The sequence below is a fragment of the Leopardus geoffroyi genome, chromosome C1, assembly GCF_018350155.1.
Source record: "Leopardus geoffroyi isolate Oge1 chromosome C1, O.geoffroyi_Oge1_pat1.0, whole genome shotgun sequence".
NCBI lineage: Eukaryota > Metazoa > Chordata > Mammalia > Carnivora > Felidae > Leopardus > Leopardus geoffroyi.
The window spans coordinates 149,272,960-149,295,431 of NC_059328.1; the positions used below are offsets into that span (position 1 = coordinate 149,272,960).

Here is a 22,472-nt window from a genome sequence, read left to right on the forward strand (position 1 = left end):
CTTTCAAATTGTCAAAGTGCATGGTCTCCATATGTTTTCTATATATTTATCCATTCCAGTTCAATCTGAAATGATCACACTAAGAGACACACTAGCATAGGACAGTTTACTGAATACATTTTTGCTGTGCCACTACTGGAAGCAAAGCATTCTAACAGACTCTAAGGGAACTGCAAAAATGAATAAAAATCGATGCCTTTACCAGATGGTAAGGACTTTACAGTCTAACAGGTGAAATAGCCAAACACACAACTCATAAGGCAGGTAAGAGCTTTATAAGAATGTTTCTGAAGCTTAAGTTATGTATAGACCCTTACAAAGGGAGAAAAAATGCTTTCTGAACACATGGGTAGACTGAAATTAACTAAATCTTATATTACTGAAATACAGAGAAAACAAAAACTATGAATAAGCATAAACTCTTCTTGCTACTAGATCTAATTCAACATAGTACCAAAACAAATTTACAAAGTGTGCCCATAAGACCTATAAAACTAACTGTTACCATATGATGTCTTTTCTAAAATAAAATCATTGTACTCAACATGATGGAATATGGTACTGACTGCTGCTTCCCCATTATTTTCTAGTTACATTTGAGTTTGGCATGCCTATCTTATAATCTAGTGTTCCCTGAATGATTTAATATTCCCACCATTCTTTCTACTCAAACTGCTACAAAGCTTTAATTTAGTTCCCTCTGATGTCATCTGGCCTTCACTTGATACAAACAAACCACTTGCACATGTCAAATATATTTTTGTTCTTTTCTCATTAGACTGACATAATTAAAGACAGTCCTAGTCCTGGAAGTACTGGGAGTAATTGGTTATAAGGTAAGCATCCCAGGTGATTAAAAAAAAGGCTTGTGTTCATTTCTTTTATATTAACATTTGTAAATTATTGTAGCAAACTCTCTCTCCACAGAAAATATATCTACATAGTCAGGTGAGAACTGATCTTTAAACCAAGTGAGTGTGTAACATTGCATACTTCCTCTTGTTCAAAGAAGCTGAGTTGGGTCTCTGCAGCATGGTGTCATTTATACCTGCAGTCACTCACATGGGGAACATCATGCATGCTTTTAGCTCCATTAATGGTATAATGGTACAAGTTTGCAGGAGATGCATCTTGGGGGAGGAGTCTTTTATCCAAACATACATCTACTTTTGGTATTAAAAAAGTAGAAAAATAAAAGTCACTTAATACATACCAGACTTGCTCTAGAAATGGTTGATTTCTGTACTTTGCAAACAATGACTTAACTAATAAATCACACTGGGAAAGAGTCTTGCCCTTTCTGAGTCATAGTTTAGTTATCTGTAAAACGTAATAACAGGTCTTCTAAAATTGTTAAAGGCTCAAATAGAAAGCACTTACCATCTTAAAAAGCAGTGAATAAAGAAATATTAGTTTTGGTCTTCCTTCTTCAACACTTACATAAAATATATTTATCTTTAAAATATTTAATGGAGGGGTACCTGGCTGACTCAATCAGTAGAGCATAAAACTCTTGATCTTGGGGTTGTGAGTTTGAGCCCCATGTTGGGTGTAGAGATTATTTAAAACATCTTAAAATATTTCCTGGAAAAACCATGTATAATATTAAAATGATTAATATTAAAAGAAATCTTTGTTAGATACCTAGCATTTACCAAACATCTTGGTAAGTAAATTCCTACAAGATCTAAACTTTAGGCTCATTTACTTCGTCAAATTTTACATTTCAACAGTATTGGACCCAAATATTTGCGTGTCCCTAAACATATGCCCTTTCCAAATATATATGCATATTTCCTCTTTCTGGATTCTCTTCCTTAAAAAAAAACTTTTTTATTTTGAGTATAGTTGACACAAAATATTACATTAGTTTCAGGTGTACAACATAACGATCAACAAGTTTATACATTATGCACCAAAGTGTAGCTACCACCTGTCACCATACGACACTATTATAACATCACTGGCTATACTCCTAAACTGTGCCTCTTATTCCTGTGATTTAGTCATTCCATGATTGAAAGCCTATGTCTCCAACTACGCTTCCCTCATTTGCTCATTCCCCCCCCCCAACCCCTCACCTGCAACCACCAGTTTGTTCTCTGTATTTATAGGTCTGATCTACTTTTTGTTTTTTCATTTGTTTTGTTTTGTTTCAAGAGTATTTTCTACATATAAGTGCAATCATATGGTACTTGTCTTTCTCAGCCTTAGCATAATACCCTCTAGGTCTATCCATGTTGTCACAAATGGCACAATCTCATCCTTTTTATGGGTGCATAATAGCCCAGTGGAGTGTGTTGTGTGTGTGTGTGTGTGTGTGTGTGTGTGTGTGTGTGTACACGTACATGCACACACATATGCCACAATTTTCTCTACCGTTCATCTATTGATAGACACTTAGGTTGCTTCTGTATCTTGGCTATTGTAAATAATGCTCCATTAAACACAGGTGCATATATCTTTTGGAATTAGTGTTTTCTTCTAATTCATACTTCAAACATCTAGCCCTATGTCATCCTCTTCTCTGTAAAGGTTTCTTTAGTCTCCTAGACACAGTGAATAATTCCATTTTCTATCAAGCTATCAAAAATGGGGTGCTTGGGTGGCTCAGTTGGTTAAACGTCTGACTTTGGCTCAGGTCATGATCACACGGTTTGTGGGCTCGAGCCCCACGACCCACTCTGTGCTGACAGCTTGGAGCCTGGAGCATGCTTCAGATTCTGGGTCTCCCTCTCTCTGCCCCTCCCCCACTAACACTTTATGTCTCTCTATCTGTCTCTCTCAAAAATAAATAAACATTAAAAAATTTTTTAACAAGGCAGCAGAATTCAATAAAAATAAATAAAATATAAACAAATCAAAGACATTTAAAAACGGCATGAACTTTGTCAAATTATTTTGGTGTGTCAGGATTAGTTTTGACCATGTCTGACAGAAAATCCAAAACCAGTGGCTTACAAAAAAAAGCATATCTCTGTCATGTCAAGGAAGCCCAGATGGAGACAGGCTAGTGTAGACACAATGACAACCTGAAGATATTAGAAACTTTCTATCTTATTGCTTTGCCCATTCTTTGTTGTTTGTTTCTTTTTTTGTTATTTGAGAGAGAGAGAGACAGAGAGACAGAGAGAGAGATTGGGGGAGGGGCAGGAAGAGGGAGAGAGAGAGCATCCCAAGCAGGTTCCACACTGTCAGTGCGGAGCCCGACACAGGGCTCAATCCCACGAACTGTGAGATCATGACTTGAGCCAAAAGCAAGTGTAGGACGCTTAACTGACTGAGCCAACCAGGCGTCCTTGCTTTGCCTATTCTTAGTTTGTAGTTTCCACTCACTTCCAATTATCATGTCCACATTTTAGCCAGCAAGGAGGACAGGGGGGAAAAAGAGGGAATGTACCTCTTCCTTTAAGACTATTTTTTGCAAGTTGCACACATTACTGCTATTTACTTATCTCTAGCCAAGACTTAGTCACATGAGTAAGATGCAAGGGAAATAGGGAGATATTTTTATTCCAGGTATTGATATTCTGGGGAAAACATTAGTGCAAGGGGGTAGGGGAATCAACATTAGGGAACAACTAACAATCACTGCTGTATTTCATTTTATCTTATCTGTCATAGGTATCTGACATTTTAAATTTGCTATCTACCACCAATATTTCTAACAGTGTGTACACTAAAAATTATGTAATAATTCCTTCTAAATTTTAATTTTAAATGAAACATTTCTATTAGTAGATATTTGTCTCTGTAAAATTTAAGGAATATTTATAATAAAATTACCAAGGGAAAAACAGGAATGTTAATAAAAAACAGAAAAGGCCATTTCAATTATTTTAAAAGTTGCTTTGTAACAGATTAAAATATGTAGTAAAATGTGAAGTGAAAAGTAAAATAAAGCCACTGTATTAGTGAAAGTACATATGAACAAAACTGCATGTAAGTGAAATTGCATAAATACTCCCAAAGAAGAGGGAGAATTTGGAAAGATACAAGAAGAAAAAAATATATTGAGTTATTTTATCTTACTTCCTATAAATGCTGCTTACAGATATTTTTTAATCAAGTAATGGTGATCACAAAACAGAACACTAAAGAAGTATGGTGGAAGAAAGCAAAAGCAGGTTTAGGCCAAGATGTCACACTAGGTGACTCTGGTAAAGTAACTTCACAGGTGATGTCTATGATGAGGGGTCAAAAGAATCTAATACGTATCAGCCTCTGTGCTATGTTTCCTAAGCATTATGTCACTTAATATTCACAACAGTCCTAGAGGTATAAATATTATCTCTGCTTTAGAGAGGAAAAAAACTAGATCTTAAGAGTGTGTAATTGTCTCAAGATCACAACAGCTATATAAGTATCAGGGCGCAAACTTAAACAAAGGTTTTTCTGACCTCAGTTCATGTCCTTTACCATTTCGTATATTATCTCCCTTCAAATTCTGTGAACCTTGGTTTTCTCAACTGTGTATAAGGGGAATGTAGCACAATCTGAACCATTCTCAAGTCCATTCTGGCCTTTTAAGATGTTGGTATCCTGTAAGGTCTGACTCTCTTTCCCTAAATAAAACCACATCATATCAAAACATCTAATCAACCTCCTCCCAGGAATTTATATGTCAATTAAGTTATATATAACATAGAAAGTAGAAATTCATTTAATGAAATTTATAGACAAGGAGCTCCTGGGTGGCTCAGTTGGTTACACCTTGGGCTCTTGATTTCGGCTCAGGTCATTATCTCACGGTTCATGAGTTTGAGCCCTGCATCAGGCTCTGCCCTGACAGTGCACAGCCTGCTTGGGATTCTCTGCCTCCCTCTCTCTCTGCCCCTCCCCTGTGTGCGCTCTCTCTCTCTCTCAAAATAAATATTTAAAAAACTTTTTTTTACTTACAGATAAAAAGGACCACCATATTGGGGCACCTGGGTGGCTCAGTCAGTTGAGCATCTGACTCTTGGGTTTCGGCTCAGGTCATGATCTCATGGTTTCGTGGGTTCGAGCCCTGTATCGGGCTCTGCGATGGCAGTGCCAAGCCTGTTTGGGATTCTCTCTCTTTCCCTCTCTCTCTGCCCCTCCCCTGCTCGCACTCTCTCTGTCTCTCTCAAAATAAATAAATAAGCTTTAAAAAGTTAAAAAGAAAAAAAAAAAAGGACCACAATATGTAAGATAAATTCGGATGTTTGGGGTATATCCCTGATCTTTACAGCTGATTTTATGCACCTTTATCTAAATGTCAAGAAGACATATATAAAGTTAAGAGGGAGGAAAGTTAATGAACATTATATTTACATTTTGCATAGTAATCCTTTTAAATGTAACAGATTTTAGAGGTGAAGACACTGAGGCACAAGGAGGCTAATTTGCTGAAGGTCACATACCTAGTATACAGTTGCATCAGTACTTGAACTCCTTCTAGTTCTAAAATCTACATTCTTTCCCATCCACCCTACTTCCTGTGGTTCAATTTTGGATATCCATGCATTAATATACTTATTTCTATTTTAATATAGGAAAACTAAAGATACGATTTAACTTAGCTCTTTCTTAGGCATTTTTGATTACCGGCAAACATTTGCTGAATACTCATTTAGTGAGCACAGCTGAAATAAATGTATTAAAATATGTAAAATACAAGAGAATATATATCATCAGTAACATAGGAATAAAATATTAAGCATTACCAAACTACTAAGGAGAGAGAATCACTTTCAATTAGGATGATTAGGGAAGGCCTCGAACACATGATTACATGTGGACAGGGCATTAGAAGAGAAGTTTGAAATCATCAGAAAAAATTAAAAGCCTGAAAGGAAAAGAATATTCTAGGGAGGGGCACCTGGCTGGCTCAGTTGGTAGAGCATGCAACTCCTGATCTCAGGGTTGTGAGTTTAAGCCTCACGTTGGGTGTAGCGATTACTTAAAAATAAAATAAAAAAACCAAAAGGAATATTCTGGGGAAAAGGAAGTATGGAACCAAAATGAATATTCAACATGGAGTAGAGTCCACACAGGGTAGAGTGTAGGATTCTTCTTCTTGAATAATAAGATATTTGGCTGGGAAATATGCTAGAGCCAAATTGAGGAGGGAGCTTAAATACCAAGTTAGAATATCTAGAGTTGATCTTGTAGGAAAAGGGAAGTCACTGAACATCTTCAAGCAGAGAAATGAAAGAGAGCAGTGTTTTAGTAAGATTAAACTGAGATGTATAGGCTTCAAGGGAATTGATGATGGCCAGGAAGATGGGAGATTAGATTTGGACGTTTCTGTGAATTACAACATGGGAAAAACAGAAATTCTCTGGGGAAAAAAGTATAAAAGATGTATACTATATAATATATAAAAACTCATTACAGCTTCAACTCTGAAACAATCTGTAATATACCCCTCCCTAACCACAATATTCTATTCTTTTAGCTATTACTTTATCATCTGATTTCATCAGCTTATCTACTTCTGACTAGTCCCTTACCCTCTCCATTTTCTTTGACCACATCAGCCCTTCCCCGGCCTCACTTTATTTCTACCCCCATGGTCAATACTTGAACTACTCTGTCCATAGTCCCCTAAGACTGAATCAGTGTTGAAATCTACCCTCTTTTCTTGACTCAAGGGGCTGCAGAAGGCCTCAAAGTCCTGATATTATTACAAAGTAAGGGTTCCTCTTATTAGTCACTTATGAACATCTCAAATGAATACTTCTTAGTCTTTAACTTATTTAATATTTGATAATATTGGATAGTACCTCTTTTCCTGAAATTCTTGAATTTAGAACAGCTGCAATTACATACTCTCCTAATATTACCCTAAAAATGTACAGTAAAAGTCAGCATTTTCAAATTGAAAACCTTTTTCATCTGATTCTAATGCTAATCTCCTTGATTGTAAAGTACTAGATATAAACAGAAGGTTACTACAGAAATATGTTAATATCTTGTTGTAAACTATTCAGTTAGGATAATAAAGTTCTGATTAAGAAAAAACAAACAAGGAAAGAGCTACAAATCAGAGATAGCTAACTTGATCCCCTAGGAAAATAAATGAACATTCCATAAACATCTGAACATCTGTATACTCGATGATGATAAAGTCTTTAAAAATAGAATAAAATTCTCCCTGGCCTCTGAAAAACGTTAACCTTAAAAAATAAACCAGTTTTCAAAATAAGTGCTAAAACATAAACACAAAGATTACACATGAATTTACATTTCTGATAATTATTGCTTCTATAATTAGTGAACAATTAGAACAGGATTAAAGAAGCAGACTGTATAAATGATTTACTCTAAATTTATTTCTCTGTCATTTAAAAGAATTTTTCAAAAATACTATAAAATTTCATTACTGTAATTCAGATTTTACTATTTAGAATTTTACAATAATGTGGATCATGGCCTTGGATAAAGTTTTTTCATTAAGAAACATATTTCCTTATATATAGTAGAAATTAACAGTTTAAAATTAAAGAGGAAAAGTGTCAGTTACTTATGAGATCTGTTTTCAACAACTCTCCATATTTGGAAGAGTCTCTATAAATCATTCAAATATCAATGAAAAATTTAAGCAAGCCTAAGAATCCTTTCAAGGCTGTTTTCACAGTCTTGTGATTACAGTCTCAAGTAACTTTATTTTTGTAATTTTTTTCCTAATGTGGAGTCACCTTAAATGTTCTGCTATTTTTTAGTAAAAAAAATGTTAAAAGATGATGTTCAGATTATGATTCACACTGAAATACATTAATATAATTAGGCACATAATTTCAGGTATAAATTAAAAGTAGTTTTCATTTTAAATGTTTTTAAATCATTTAAAGCAATATTTTAAAAGTATTTAAATAACTACAAGCATGAGGTGTGGTTCATTGAAAATGTAAACATTCAATTGGCTGTTGAATGAAAGAATAATAATTTAAAATTATAAATAATTTCCAACTCAAGTGTTATTCTGGAGAAAACAAAACATCCTTAAAAGCTTAATTATTGTTTTAGTCTTACTGTGATCAATGTGGTCAATCTTGTGACATCACTGTTGAGAAATCTGCAATAGGAAAACAGAAATAGCATTCAGCTGAATCATATTTGAGTAAGTAATTTCAGAAACTAAAATGTTAGTTTAGTATTTTTGTCTTCCTTGATGCCATAAGTCATATTTAAATTAATCTAAAGTTGTCAGGGAAAGTACAATTGGCATGGCACAAATAAAGCATGAAGCACTTGCGGTTTTTTTATAGGTCATTATTTATTATAGCATGGTAAATTATGTTCTGTTTATAATCAGCAACACCCCAGGGTTACCATAATGTAACATATTAGTAATACCCTATAGGACATTTGGGTTAGTTTTATTTGTTTTCAAATATTTACTAAGAAGAGAATCACAGTGTGTTAAATATACTACAAACAAAAGAGTGGTACTGTTTATAGATAACTTTTTCTCTATGATCAGATTAGCAGTTCATTTTATGGCTAGAATGTGATCAATTTATTATCAATTAATAGGAGAAAGAGCTTTATGCTCATCCTTATGAAGAGTGACAAAACTAGTAAAGACTGAAAATATCATTGGGAAAGAACTATACACTATAAATCCCAAGGAAGTTACAAGTGAAACTATTTCCTGAACTGTAGATAGCTTAGAGTTCTTATCTCTGTAAAATCAAAGCTTTTAGAAATTTCTCAGTTAGTAAGGCATGGTTTCAGGTAAGCTTTTAGTTTTTTTTAATGTTTATTTATTTTTGAGAGAGACAGAGAGAGAGAAAGAGCAGGGGAGGGGCAGAGAGAGAAGGAGACACAGCATCCAAACCAGGCTCCAGGCTCTGAGCTGTCAACACAGAGCCTGACACAGGGCTTGAACTCACAAAATGTGACATCATGACCTGAGCCAAAGTTGGACGCTTAATTGACAGAGACACCCAGGTGCCCCAGGCAAGCTTTTAAATGTTTCATGTTAAAAAATAACACAATGTTATGGTGTTCTAATATTAATAACGGGCCTTCATATAATATTTCATCAGATTCTCATAACAATCCCTTCAAAGTAGTGGGAAAGAGATATTTTTTATTATACACTCATGGAAAATAGATGGTAGACAGTATACATGATTTGTCCAAGCACACACAACTGAGTTTCCCTTGGTTCCTTTTTTATCTCACACCTTTCATCCATTCCATTCTGCCAACAAACTCATTACCCTCTGTATCCAAAGACCTGCCTTCAAGGAGCTACTTCCTAGCATTATGCTCTCAACTTAAATCAATATAAAATGCAGTCTTATGGGGAGCCTGGTTGGCTCAGTCAGTAGAGCAATTGACTCTTAATCTCAGGGTCCTGAGTCCAAGCCCCACTTTAAACAAACAAACAAAACCAAAAACAAGCCAGTCTTGTGATGATAATGTGTCAACACAAAAAGTCTTATGAAAGAAGCAATTATACTTTCTATAAAACTCTGTAATTCAAAAAGGTATTAAAGTTTTTTTAAAGTTACATTCAAACAATATTTGTGATTGAATAAAAGATAAACGTTCCATTTTATTTTTTATTTCTTGGGGGAAAAATACAAGGTAATTAAGACTATCTATAAAGAACTAGTAGGGGCGCCTGGGTGGCTCAGTCTGTTGAGCATCCAACCTCAGCTCAGGTCATAATCTCATGGTTTGTGGGTTCAAGCTCCACATCAGGCTCTGAGCTAACAGCTCAGAGCTAGAGCCTACTTTGAATTCTGTGTCTCCCCTCTCTTTCTGTCCCTCCCCAACTTGTACTCTATCTCTATCTCTCTCTCTCTCAAAAATAAATAAACATTAAAAAAAAGTGTCTTAAAAAATATATACGTTTTACTGGGTACTTGCAAATGCAAAAAAAAATACATGAAATTAAAATAACACCAGATAAAATCAGACAAACCTTAAAGCTTCTCATAAAAACCCTAAGTGGCTTTTACAAGGAAAGGTAGTTCTTTAAAATCATCTTGAAACTAGGAAATATATTCAATGCATATTCATATATAAAAAGTAATATTAAATTTTATGAAAACATAAGTCAACTAATATATAGGTTATGTGCTTTTTCTCCACAAGTCACCATTCCAGTAAATATGCAGAGAAAATCTCAACCAAATTTACCCCCAGAAAACACCTGCCAGTGTTAAACTGTGGGATAAGTCAAGATATACAATTATATAAACATTTTTCAAGTAATTAGCATATAAGTGTCTTTATTTTTCCTCTTCTTCTGCCCCAAAACACAGTCTTTCTTTATATAATTGATTTTAACACACTCAAGTCTTAACCTTCACCTGACAGCACCACAGAAGTCTCAACATACACAAAGTAAGGATTCCTATCCCCACCCAGCGTATTGAAAAGATTCAAAGGAATAAATGGATACAATACCTACTTTTTCTCCCTTCACTCAAACTGAAGATAGGAATATATGCTGCTTAACTCTAAAATTCACTTAAACAATAGTCATTAAATATTTAATGTCTTTGCTGTGTTCTATGCTCTTTTCAAGGTGTGGTTATACAATAAAAAATATTTCTTTTTTTTTTTTAACATTTATTCATTTTTGAGAGTGAGAGAGACAGAGCATGAGTTGGGGAGGGGCAGAGAGAGAGGGAGACACAGAATCCAAAGCAGGCTCCAGGCTCTGAATTGCCAGCACAGGACCCAACACGGGGCTCAAACTCACAGACTGCGAGATCATGACCTGAGCTGAAGTCGGATGCTTAACCGACTGAGCCCCCCAGGTGCCCCTAAAAAATTATTTCTAAAATTTACGTAAGAAAAAATTTCACATGGGGAGCCTGAGTGGCTCACTTGGTTCAGCATCTGACTCTCGATTTCAGCTCAGGTAATGATCTCAGGGTTGTGAGACTGAGCCCCACATCTTCCCTTCTCCCTCTGACCCTCCCCTGTGTGCACACATGCGCTCTCAAAAAAAAAAAAAAAAAAAAAAAAAAAAAAGAAAAGAAAAGAAAAGAAAAGAAAAGAAAAAAAAGAAAAGAAAAGGAAAGAAAAAGAAAAAACAAGAGAAGAAAAATAATCTCACAAGTCATATGCTACTTGTAGGCCGTTTCAGTTTTGGCAGTCTTAGACTGCACACATGGAAAGCCTGCTTCTATCATTCTCTTTCTAAAGATTCACAACTACACATCTTTTGGCATGTATTTTTAAGGTTTACCAAAAACTTTTTTAAAAATCTAAACATGTTTCTACCATCATCTAGCTATTTCAAACCCTGACCATTATTTTTTTAATTAGGGAAATTATTTGATAAGTAAAAAAAAAAAAATCCACAGGCTTTGATAATAATACCTTTTTTTAGAAGGTAAGGACCAAATACTTGTAAATGCGAGGAAACTACTGAGGAAACTGGTAAAAATGTCATCTACCACCAATGGAATACTTTATCCAGTGCTGTGCAATGGAACTTTCTGCAATGATGGGAGTGTTTAGTATATGTGCTGTCCGATACCTAGCCCACAGCCAAATGTGACTATTGAGCACTTGTAATATTGTTACTATGACTAAGCAACCGACTTTTAAATTTTAATTAATTTTAATTATTTTTAATTTAGATTTAAATAACCAATGGTAGGTAGATAGCAGCTACCATATTAGAGCACCATATCAAGACTGAACTGTAAGTGATTCTTCTAAATATTTGAAAATGTTTTTCTCTAGTTTTTAGAAATGGAAAAAGGGGAGCCTGGGTGGCTCAGTCAGATGAGCTTCTGACTTCGGCTCAGGTCATGATCTCATGGTACGTGAGTTCGGGCTCTGTGCTGACAGCTCAGAGCCTGGAGTCTGCTTCAGATTCTGTGTCTCCCTCTCTCTCTGCCTCTTCCCTGCTCATGCTCTGTCTCTCCCTCTCTCTCAAAAATAAATACACATTAAAAAATTAAAAAAAATAAAAAGAAATGGAAAAAAAAACCCTCAACTGTGTTGTATAGGGTATGTTCATTTCAGAAAAATTGCTCCAAATTTGGAGGGGAACTATTTTATCTTTGAGTAACTTTCAAGTTTATGTTTGGTGGGGGGAAAAAAGAAAGATTTATTTTACCATCCTTAATGTATCATAGGGCTTACACAAGGAAACAGTCTTGGGTTTTGGAGAACTGTATTCTAAACATTTTCAGATTGCACTGATATTGCCTGCTATTTAAAAGTTTCAATTTACTTTACTTTGTTCAGCGGGGTAGAACATGTACTATTATAACTAAAACCTCAACAGAAGATAGGGAAAAAAAGAAATTTATTTTATTAACAACTTTGGTAGTCTTGATCCTTACAAGCCTCTTTTGCTATCAACTGTTTTCATTTATTATTTTACGAAAAACAATGAGCAAGCCTTAATAGCAAGACAAAAGTTTTAACTAAGCATGTAGGGGCACCTGAGTGGCTCAGTTAGTTAAGTGTCCAACTCTTGATTTTGGCTCAGGTCACAATCTCAGTTTGTGAGTTCGAGCCCCGCATCGGGCTCTGAGCTGACAATGTAGAGCCTGCTTGGGATACTCTCTCTTCCTCTCTCTTGCCCTTCCCCAACTCAAATACTCTCTCTCTCTCAAAAATAAATAAACATACTTTAAAAAAAAGTTTTTACTGAGCATGTAATATAATGTATATGAAAAAAGCCTGCTATCTAGTCTAAAGTGAGTATAGAAATAGAAGACATTAGGGGCACCTGGGTGGCTCAGTCGACTAAGCATTTGACTCTTTGTTTCGGCTCAGGTCATGACCTCACAGTTCATGAGTTCAAGCCCCTCATCAGGCTCTGTGCTGACAGTTTGGAGCCTACTTGGAATTCTCTCTCTCCCCCTCTCTCTGCCCACCCTGTCTCTGTCTCTCTCAAAATAAATTAAAAAATAAAGTTAAAAAAAATAGACATTATATAACATTAATATAAACTTCATTAAGCAGCTTTCTCAAGTTGGACAGGCACTGATCAATTTAGATATTTACTTTTATTTTACGTGCAAATAAAGTGATAGAAATAATTTCCTGATCTGTACAAACACTGGTATCCAGGCTAAAAGTTGTTTTCCTGATTTCTACATCCAAGGTAGAAAAAGAAAGGAAAACAGGCACCGTGAATAAATATGGATTCCAATCCCAAGCAGTATTTTTGGTGCATCGTACTCACTGAATGCCTCCTGTCCTCAGTTTCAACTGCGTCTAAGCAGGGCATGTAGTAAAATACCTGATGTGCTTCTTTCCTTGCTGTTCACAGAGAATATGAAGGCAGTAGCTGTAATTATTCTGCAACTGCACATTAATCCATGCTAAAATACACTGGAATTAGTAAAAATGATGGAACTTCCTATCCTTAAAACTGACAACTGACAGTCTCCCTGAAATAAAGTGTTCACACAACTTACAGAACTGAAAGAAAGAGTCCTACAGGTTCACCAATTCAAAGTCATCAGTTTTTATTTTGACTTGTAATTTTTTTAATTAGTTTGGAAGAGAGACAGAGCATGAGTGGGGGAGGAGCAGAAAGAGAGGGAGACACAGAAATCCAAGCAGTCTCCAGGTTCTGAGCTGTCAACACAGAGCCTGATGCAGGGCTCGAACTCATGAACTGCATTAATCATGACCCGATCCAAAGTCAGATGCTTAACCGACTGAGCCACCCAGATGTCCCGAATGTTTATAATTTTTTGATCAATAAAAGCAAGATTATTAATGCCTAGGTTCTATATGCTGGCACTGTTTGGCTTTGGAGATCTCATCAGGCTTTCTGGTAGGTTAAGTAGACCTCTAATTCAATACCTGCTGTTGATTATTTCAATCCCTGCTGTTAGAAAGAATCAGAAGGCCCCTATCTACACCAGAGAAACTCAGAAAGTTAGAAAGTGATGAAGGCTAGGAATAAAGCAAATTAGAGTTTTTCAGTTTAAAACCTCTCACTTTGTCATATACAACGTAGAGCCGAAGTGAGATTTCCCTTAAGAGAGCTTCCTTAAATGCTAAACAAAACCAAAAGCAAAAACAAAAAAGCATATGTAATCTTTTAAAGCCTTAAAAATGAATTACCAGGATTCTAACTTTTCGTCACCCTCTCCAAGTCACTACTCTCTTCAATTAAACAACTCATTGTCAGTACTACTACTTGAGATAAAACCAAATAAAACAAAGGTCATTTCAAAAGCACTTCTTGTATGGTCAATGATTTCACATTTCTTATAAAACAAATTTCCATATCCATAAGTTACTAAAATGTATCAATAATTTCACCTTCCTTACTCCAAAACACACACACACACACACAAAACCCTATCACCCCCTCAAAACGAATTACTTTATATGAAATGTTTGTCCTTATTGTTATGTATGATTGAAACTTCTCTAGAAAAGTTTTAATTCAGTCAACTCACAAAGTTTTTAAACAACTAACATAAGCCCGATTACATGAAGTTTCCCTACAGCTCAGATGGTAACTTCGTAATTCTGTTGATAATAAAAACCAGGCAAATGAAGCACAACCGGCTGTTAGACTTGGTGAAATCTTTTAAAAATGTAAGTATATGTAAGCTGCATGGTTTCCCCAACTTTACCACCCCACTCTTTCAACACTAATTAGCACTTCTCAAAATCTTTACTCACTGGTTCATAGGTTTCTGCTTTAGAGCCATAAATGGTCACCCAGCAGAGGAAGAAAGTGGTAGACTGCTAGTCGGTATTGAAACATTCTTGAGGTTAATATATACACAATATCCAAAAATGAACTAATCACTTGGGGGAAGTAACATAAAGAAGAGCTTCATTTGAGAAAAATTATATGCTGTTTTGGCTGTACTTTTATATCTCTAAATTCTTTAGGAAATTCAACTCAAATTGTAGCAACACAAATAGACAAAGCTTTTAGGAATTACTATTAACTAAATTAAAACACACTATCTGAATATAATTATGGGGAAATTTTACTTTTTTTTAATGTTTTTTATTTATTTTTTGAGACAGAGAGTGACAGAGCATGAGCAGGGGAGGGGCAGAGAGAGAGGGAGACACAGAATCTGAAGCAGGCTCCAGGCTCCAAGCTGTCAGCACAGAGCCCAACGCGGGGCTCAAACTCAGAGACTGTGAGATCATGACTTGAGCCGAAGTTGGACGCCCAACCGACTGAGCCACCCAGGCGCCCGGGGGAGATTTTACTTTTTATCAAAATCAGAGTGCATCTTAGTCCTCTCAACAAATGCCAATCGAAAATTTGCCACTTACAAGATTGCCTTTAAAAAAAGCAAAACAAACATCTCACTTGAACAAGCCAATAATTAAGACAAGCACCTAAGTTCACAGCTTTTTTTTTTTTAAGGGTTTCATGTTCCATAGCTAAAAGACTGAAATGAAACTATTCCCATTCAAACCTTCAAATATCCAATTCAGACTATGAAGACTGGTGAGGCAGTTAGCAATGTAACAAGTTAAAAAAAATAAGTTTGGGGTGCCCAGGTGGCTGAGTCAGTTAAGCATCTGACTTGATTTCGGCTCAGGTTCTGGTTTCATGGTTCGTGAGTTTGAGCCCCACATCAGGTTCTGCACTGACTATGCGAAGCCTGCTTGAGATTCTCTCTCCGTCCCTCACTCTCTGCCCGCACACGCCCCCGCCCCACCGCCCCACACTCTCTCTCTCAAAATAAATAAACTTAAAAAAAATTAGATCCAATAACTAAACATGCTATCACTAATAACAAAAACTAGGTTTCAGATAGCATATATTTTCCTCTTTCTGTTAAAACTTTGCCATGAATGTTAAGGGAGTTTAAATAATTATTACTGCTATTTTTTCTTGGAAACCTTGAATGATTTCCTCATTAACAAGAAATCTGGTCTACTGCTTTCAACAATACATTACATAACCTTCATCTTCATTTAGAATTTTGGCATATATTTATTATATACCTTGGGCAATCTCACAACTTTAGTTTGCCATAGCATAATTATCTACTTTACACCAAGGTTGTGAAGTTTAGTTAATTATGCTTATGAAATTTTTAGACATACACAGATGAAAGACATGGATAAGGCACTGATATATCTAACTGCATGTACTTAATGAAAAAATGCAACTTACAAACATTTAACAGCCACAATCTGAATGAATCTTAAAGACACTATGCTAAATGAAATAAGGCAATGCTTATTGACTTATTTTAAGGGTTGTGTCCATCCCCTGTCCCCTAATTCATTGGTTGAAATCTAACCCCCAATGTGGTGGCATTTGAAGGTGGGGATTTTGGGAGGGGGGGGGTGGTGATTGGGTCATGAGAGCAGAACCCTCCTGAATGGAATTAGTGCCCTTATAGAAGAGAACCCATAGAACTTCCTTGTTCCTTCCACCATGTGAAATTATAGAAAAAGACAGCCATCTATGAACCAGGAAGCAGGCCCTAACCACATACTGAAGCTGTCCACACCTTGATCTTGGGACTTCCCGGCCTCCAAAATTGTGAGAAACAAATTTCTATTGTTTATAAGCCACCCAGTCTATAGTACTTTGTTATAGTAATCCAAACAGGACTAAGACAGCCAATCACAACAAGACAATATATGAGAGGTACACTGAATAGTCAAATTCATAAAACAGAAAGTAGAATGGTGATTTGCCAGGGGCTAAGGGAGGGGCAAATGGGAAGTTATTGTTTAATGGGTACACAGTTTTAATTTTGGAAGATGAATGATGTATGGTGGTGATGATTGCACAACAATGTAAATGTACTTAAGGCCACTGAACTGTATATTTAAAAGTAGTTAAAACATTAAATTTAATGTTATGTATATTTTGCCACAATAAAAATTAACAAGTGGAAATCTTATATAAATCATAAACCAATCTTAAAATTTTTCTTTCACTAATACACACATTAAAACATTAATCAAATCAAGCAATTCACTTGTTCATTAACTATTGAGTGTTTTCTCTGTGCTGGAAATATGGCAGTGAAAAATACAAAATCTCTGTCTTCACAGAACTTATGCAGAAATAGTAAAGGCCTACAAAACAACAAAAAAGACAAATTTTATCCTTTCTCATAGTGACAAGTACTACAATGGAGGGTAAAGAGATGGAGTGGTGGCAAGGAAGGCCTCTCAGAGAAGATTACTGCCCAGACACCAGAATGCAGTAAGAAGAAACACTTCAGGTAGAGACAATAGCAAGTGCAAAGGTCCTAAAGCGGAAAGGTCTAGGTGTTTTAAAAAAATGAGGGGCGACTGGGTGGCTCAGTCGGTTGGGAGGCCGACTTCGGCTCAGGTCATGATCTTGCGGTCTGTGAGTTCGAGCCCCGCGTCGGGCTCCTTGCTGACTGCTTGGAGCCTGGAGCCTGCTTCAAATTCTGTGTCTCCCTCTCTCTCTGCCCCTTCCCCATTTACACTCTGTCTCTCTCTGTCTTTCAAAAATGAATAAATGTTAAAAAAAAAAAATTTAAAAAAATGACAAGAAGGCACAGTGCTGGTGCACAGTAAGTTATAAGTCAGTGGTAAGAGAGTTAGGTACAGATCACAGAGGGCCGGAAAAGCAACAGCAATAGTTTGAATATTATTTCAGGTGTTCTGAAAGCCACATGGGATGCTTTCACTAAGGGAGTGATCTGATTAAAACAAGCAAAGACACCTTAATTACTCTATACAGAATAATCTTGGAGATAGGAGAGGAAGAGATTAATCAAAACATAGAGATCAATTTAGAGAACAACTGTAGCAATTCAGGTGAAAATGAGATGACAATCATGGTAGCCATGTCAATGGTAGAAGTGGTTGGATATTTGTCGCTGATGGACTAAGAAAAAAAGCATCATAACAGTCAAGGATGACTCCAAGGTTTTGGTCAGATCAGTTGGGTGAACAATGCTGCCAAACACTGAGGAGGAGGACACTAGGGTAGGAATAGGTTTGGTGGTGTTGTTAGTGACAGTATTAAGAAACCAAGAATTTGGTTTTGGCAAAGTTAAGTACGCAAGTGAAAAGTTTCAGGAGAGACGACACAATGAACTGTGACAAATGGTGCTGGACAACACTTAATCTGAGGGCTGACAAATGACCATGGGATTTAGTGAGGTAAATTCATTGGTGCCCATGACAAGACTGCTGTCAGTCGAGTGATGAAGACAAAAGCATAAATAAAACAAGTAAAGCAAAGAAAGTGTGATGAGGTCATGCAAGTGGCATATACGGACAACTCTTTGAAGGAGTTTTGCTATAAAGGACTCTACAGAAATAGTACTATAGCTAAAGAGGGATGTGGGATCTTGAAATGCTTTTGTATTAAAATGAGGGAACAGTACAGCATGTATATATGCTGATGAGATGAGAAAAAAAATGAATGATGATAGGGAAAATTACAGAAGCAAAATCAATGATTACTAAGCATCAAATAAATGCATAAATCTGTCCTTTGCCACTAGAAATGCAAAGATAATAAATATACAACATGTAACTAATCTAAGGATTATATGGAAACTATATTGAAAATCAGAGGGGAATATAGTATATACATAATTAAATTAAAAATCCCTTAGAAACAGTATTATTTTATAATAGAGGCTGTCATGCTAAAAAGATTATGCAAAGCAATGTTGATCATTTTATGATGTGACAGCAATGTCCTTCTAAGCTATACACATGCAGCTGCACAGTATAAAAATAATGCCATACACAGCTTTTATTTGATTATGCACAGTGGGGCTTAAATAGGATCAACATTAGATAAAGAGTAAAGCCAGCAATTTTTAAAAACATCTCCATTGTACTTTCCCTTTTTCCTTCTCTGTATTGACCCATTTCCACTTTTGGACTTCCAACACCCTCTTCTGTAACTCACCACTCTACTCAAAACAGAAAGCAATACTCATATCAATCATTGACACAAATCTTCATCATTTCCAGAGTTTCCCTCTCTCTGCTCATTAATTATTTTCTGCAATGTTCCCTTGCCTCCTTAAAAAAGTTAAGAATTAGATAGTTGTAACAGGTGATGGGGATGAAAGCGTGCACTGGCTGTGATGAGCACCAGCTGTTGTACAGAAGTGCTGTATCACTATCTAGCACACCTGAAACTAATGTTACACTGCATGTTAACTGGAATTTAAATAAAAACTTAAAATAAAAAGAATTCGACAGTTATAAAGACCATCGAGGACATATTAGTGTAAATTAATATGTTATTCAAACACATTTGCATTTTAAGCTTTTTTCCCTCCAATTGTAAGATTTTTAATTCCTTCTTATTTTTATATTCTGTCCTGTTAAAACATAAGATATGAGATAATACACTTACGTACATAATAAACAAAATAAAAATAAGAAATTGAGAGAAAAATAACATTAGGCCAAAAATAAAGTTAGTTTCAAAAATGCATGCCACAAAGCCCTGTACTCTTATTTATGGTAGGGGGAAGGGGCAACCAAAGATAGGGGTTTCAGTTTCCTGATAGCCAAATGCAAAGAAGAAATGACTGTCATAGGCAGCTTTTATTGATTTATATTATTCACAGTACTCATAAAACTAAATCATTTTCTTGAAGAAAGCTCTTTTTGTTACTGAGACCTAAGAAAAGTCATTCTATTGAGTTGTCAAAAATATTCCAGCAATAACTAATCATTTTTGAACAAGGATTTCTTTAACATTCCTCCCAGACTGGCCAATGGCATAGTACTTAAGAGTCTTTCAGCAGCTAAACAGGGTTCAAGTATGTGACACACAACTTTAATTCAAGGATAAGATATGGAATATCCAGAGCAGTATTCTACCTATTACAGGTATTCCTCCCCAAAATATATTGTTAGAAATCACAATTAATTTTTAAACTTGAGATAAAATTCACATAACATAAAATTCACCATTTTAAAGTATATAACTCAGTGGTGTTAATAGATTCACAATGTTGTACAACTACTATTGAATTCCAGAACATTTTCATCATCCCACAGAGAAACACCATACCAATTAAGCAGTCATTGCCCATTCTCCTCCCCACTCTCCTTCTCAGGCCCTGGCAACCGCTAATCTACTTTCTGTCTCTATGAATTTGTCTATTCTGGACATTTTCACATAAATGGAATCATATAATATCTGACCTCTACTGTGTGGCTTCTTTCACTTATCATACTGTTTCCAAGGCTCATCCATACGATAGCATGTATTGGTACTTCATTCTCTTATACGTATTAATAATAGTCTATTGTATGTGCATTTTGTTTATCCATTCATTGGTTAATAGGAATTTAGGTTGTATCTACCTTTAGGCTCTTATAAATAATGCTATGAACATTCATATACAAGTTTTTGTGTGTACAAAAAGTGTCAGTTTTCTTAGATAAATACCTAGGAACAGAAATTTTGGGTGATATGGTGACTATATTCAACTTACTAACTGCCAAACTGTTTACCAAAACAGCTGTAGCATTTTACATTCCCACAAGCAGTACATGAGATTTTCAATTTTTCACATCTTTGCCAACCCTTGTTATTTTCCATTATTTTTTATAGTCATCTTAGTAGATATGAAGTATTATCTCATTAGAGCTTTAATTTGCATTTCCTGGTGGCTAATGATGTTGAGCACTTTGTCACGTGCTTATTGCCATTTGTATATCTTCTTGGAGAAATGTTCGAATCCTTTGCCTATTCCTTAATTGGCTTACTTATCATTTTGTTGTAAAGTTTTGTTCACAATGAATTTTTAAGGATTTTCATCTATTACCAGTTGTCAGATTAGGAGTGAAAAAATAAAATAAATTATAATATGTGCAAATGAAGATAGAAGATCAAAACTACTTTAGGACAGGGGCACCTGGATGGCTCAGTTGGTTAAGTGTCCGACTCTTGATTTCAGCTAGGTCATGATCTCACAGCTCGAGGGTTCGAGCTCCACATCGGGCTCTGTGCTGACAGCACGGAGACTGCTTGGGATTCTCTCTCCCTCTCTCTCTGCCTCTCCCCTGTTCACTTGCTCTCTGTTTCTCAAAAATAAATAAATAAACATTTAAAAAACCTACTTTGAGGCAGAAAACACATCTCCATATTACATGGAACTACTGTATAATAGTTACTAATATCAACACAAATCCTTGCACTGCTTGTGTATTTTCTTCCTCCTCAATACCAAATGTATTGCCTAGTTAATGAAGAGTTGGTATCCATAAAGAGGCATATTGTTTTAACATTTCAACAAAAACTGGCAATTGTCAAATAATTAGAAAAAAATGGATATTAAGACAGCTTGAAATATTTCAAAAGAAACTAACAAATAAATAGATTACAGCTTGAAAAAGTAAAGCATATAATATTTGCATGCTCACTGAGTTCTCCATGCAGACTTAAAAGCTTTAAAAAAAAAAAAAAAGTTAATAGCTCTTATTTGTAGCTTTAAAGGCAATGCTAGTTTGACTCTTTCAGTGACCAAAGATTTTATTCCAGTGTCTGGATTACTCTGGTCTGAATAGGCAACACTTTTCTTTAAAGTTCTAGGAATGGAAGATACTGACCATCAAGCTAGTTAACCAAATGCAATCACAAGCTTAAATTTATGGTAAGAAGGATGGTGAAAAGAACACTTCTGAGTTTCTTAAGAATGCGATTCTTATGGATGGAATTTGAAACAAATATAATACTGCCTTTGCTGGGGGAAGAGGGCAAGAACATGAGTGCTCCTAATAAGTTTCACCACTTCAATATCTAAGTTCTATTAGATATAATTTTAATTCACTACTGCCATAGTAAATGAATTTTATTATTCCATTTACTATTTTTTTCCTTATAGGATTTCCGTGACCTACCCCCTAACATTACTTGGCATGATCTCTGTTCTATCCAGTGATGCACAGGCAGCATTTATCAAACAACAATTAAGGTATGTGATCTATTCCATAACCAATTATGTCCTGACTTATAATTTCAATCTATATGTGTGATATTATCAATGATACACAGCATTAATGTCACCCAGCCTTGTTCTCAAAACAATGCATAAAGTTTTAAATTTAAAAAATGATTCTAATTCTCAAACTGCTAATGAATTAAACAAACATAAAAATTGGAATATTTCAAAGGGAACAGCTGCCTTCAGTTTCTAAAAAATATTGAGAAGTGAGCTATTCAAGATTAAACAATGATTGTTTTTACAGCAACCCAAAGAATAACCAACATACTACAAAATGTGCAGACTGTTTTCTTCCTTTTCTTATCATATACTTAAACAAAATAGGTAAAGAAGTTTCATTACATGAAAACAGGTTTAATGCTGAAGTTCTGTAATTACCCACTTGATCAGCAAGTTTACTAATATTAAGCAGAAATAGTATGAAAAGATGCAAATGTTTGCATTTTTTTAAGTTGGTAGATTTAGAATTTTTTAAAACAAAAATATATAAAAAAGATGCTTACATTTCTCATGATATATTTTTGACTCCATATGTTAAAAATGACTTCACTTTTCTAATTGCTTTATAGTCACTGTATTTCAAAAATGTAT

At 35.3% G+C, this 22,472-nt stretch overlaps 1 protein-coding gene across 3 annotated transcripts in view; it reads right to left on the bottom strand.

Annotated features, from left to right (window-relative positions):
- Positions 1 to 22,472, bottom strand: part of BAZ2B (bromodomain adjacent to zinc finger domain 2B) — a 328,314-nt gene that overhangs the window by 234,898 nt on the left and 70,944 nt on the right. For 2 of the 3 annotated variants that reach the window (XM_045479948.1, XM_045479950.1), the window contains exon 2: positions 7,999 to 8,041. The exons of the other annotated variant lie outside the window; for it this stretch is intronic. The gene's annotated coding sequence lies outside the window, so the exon portion shown is untranslated. The remainder of the gene's footprint in view (positions 1 to 7,998; positions 8,042 to 22,472) is intronic. 3 annotated transcript variants of the gene reach the window in all.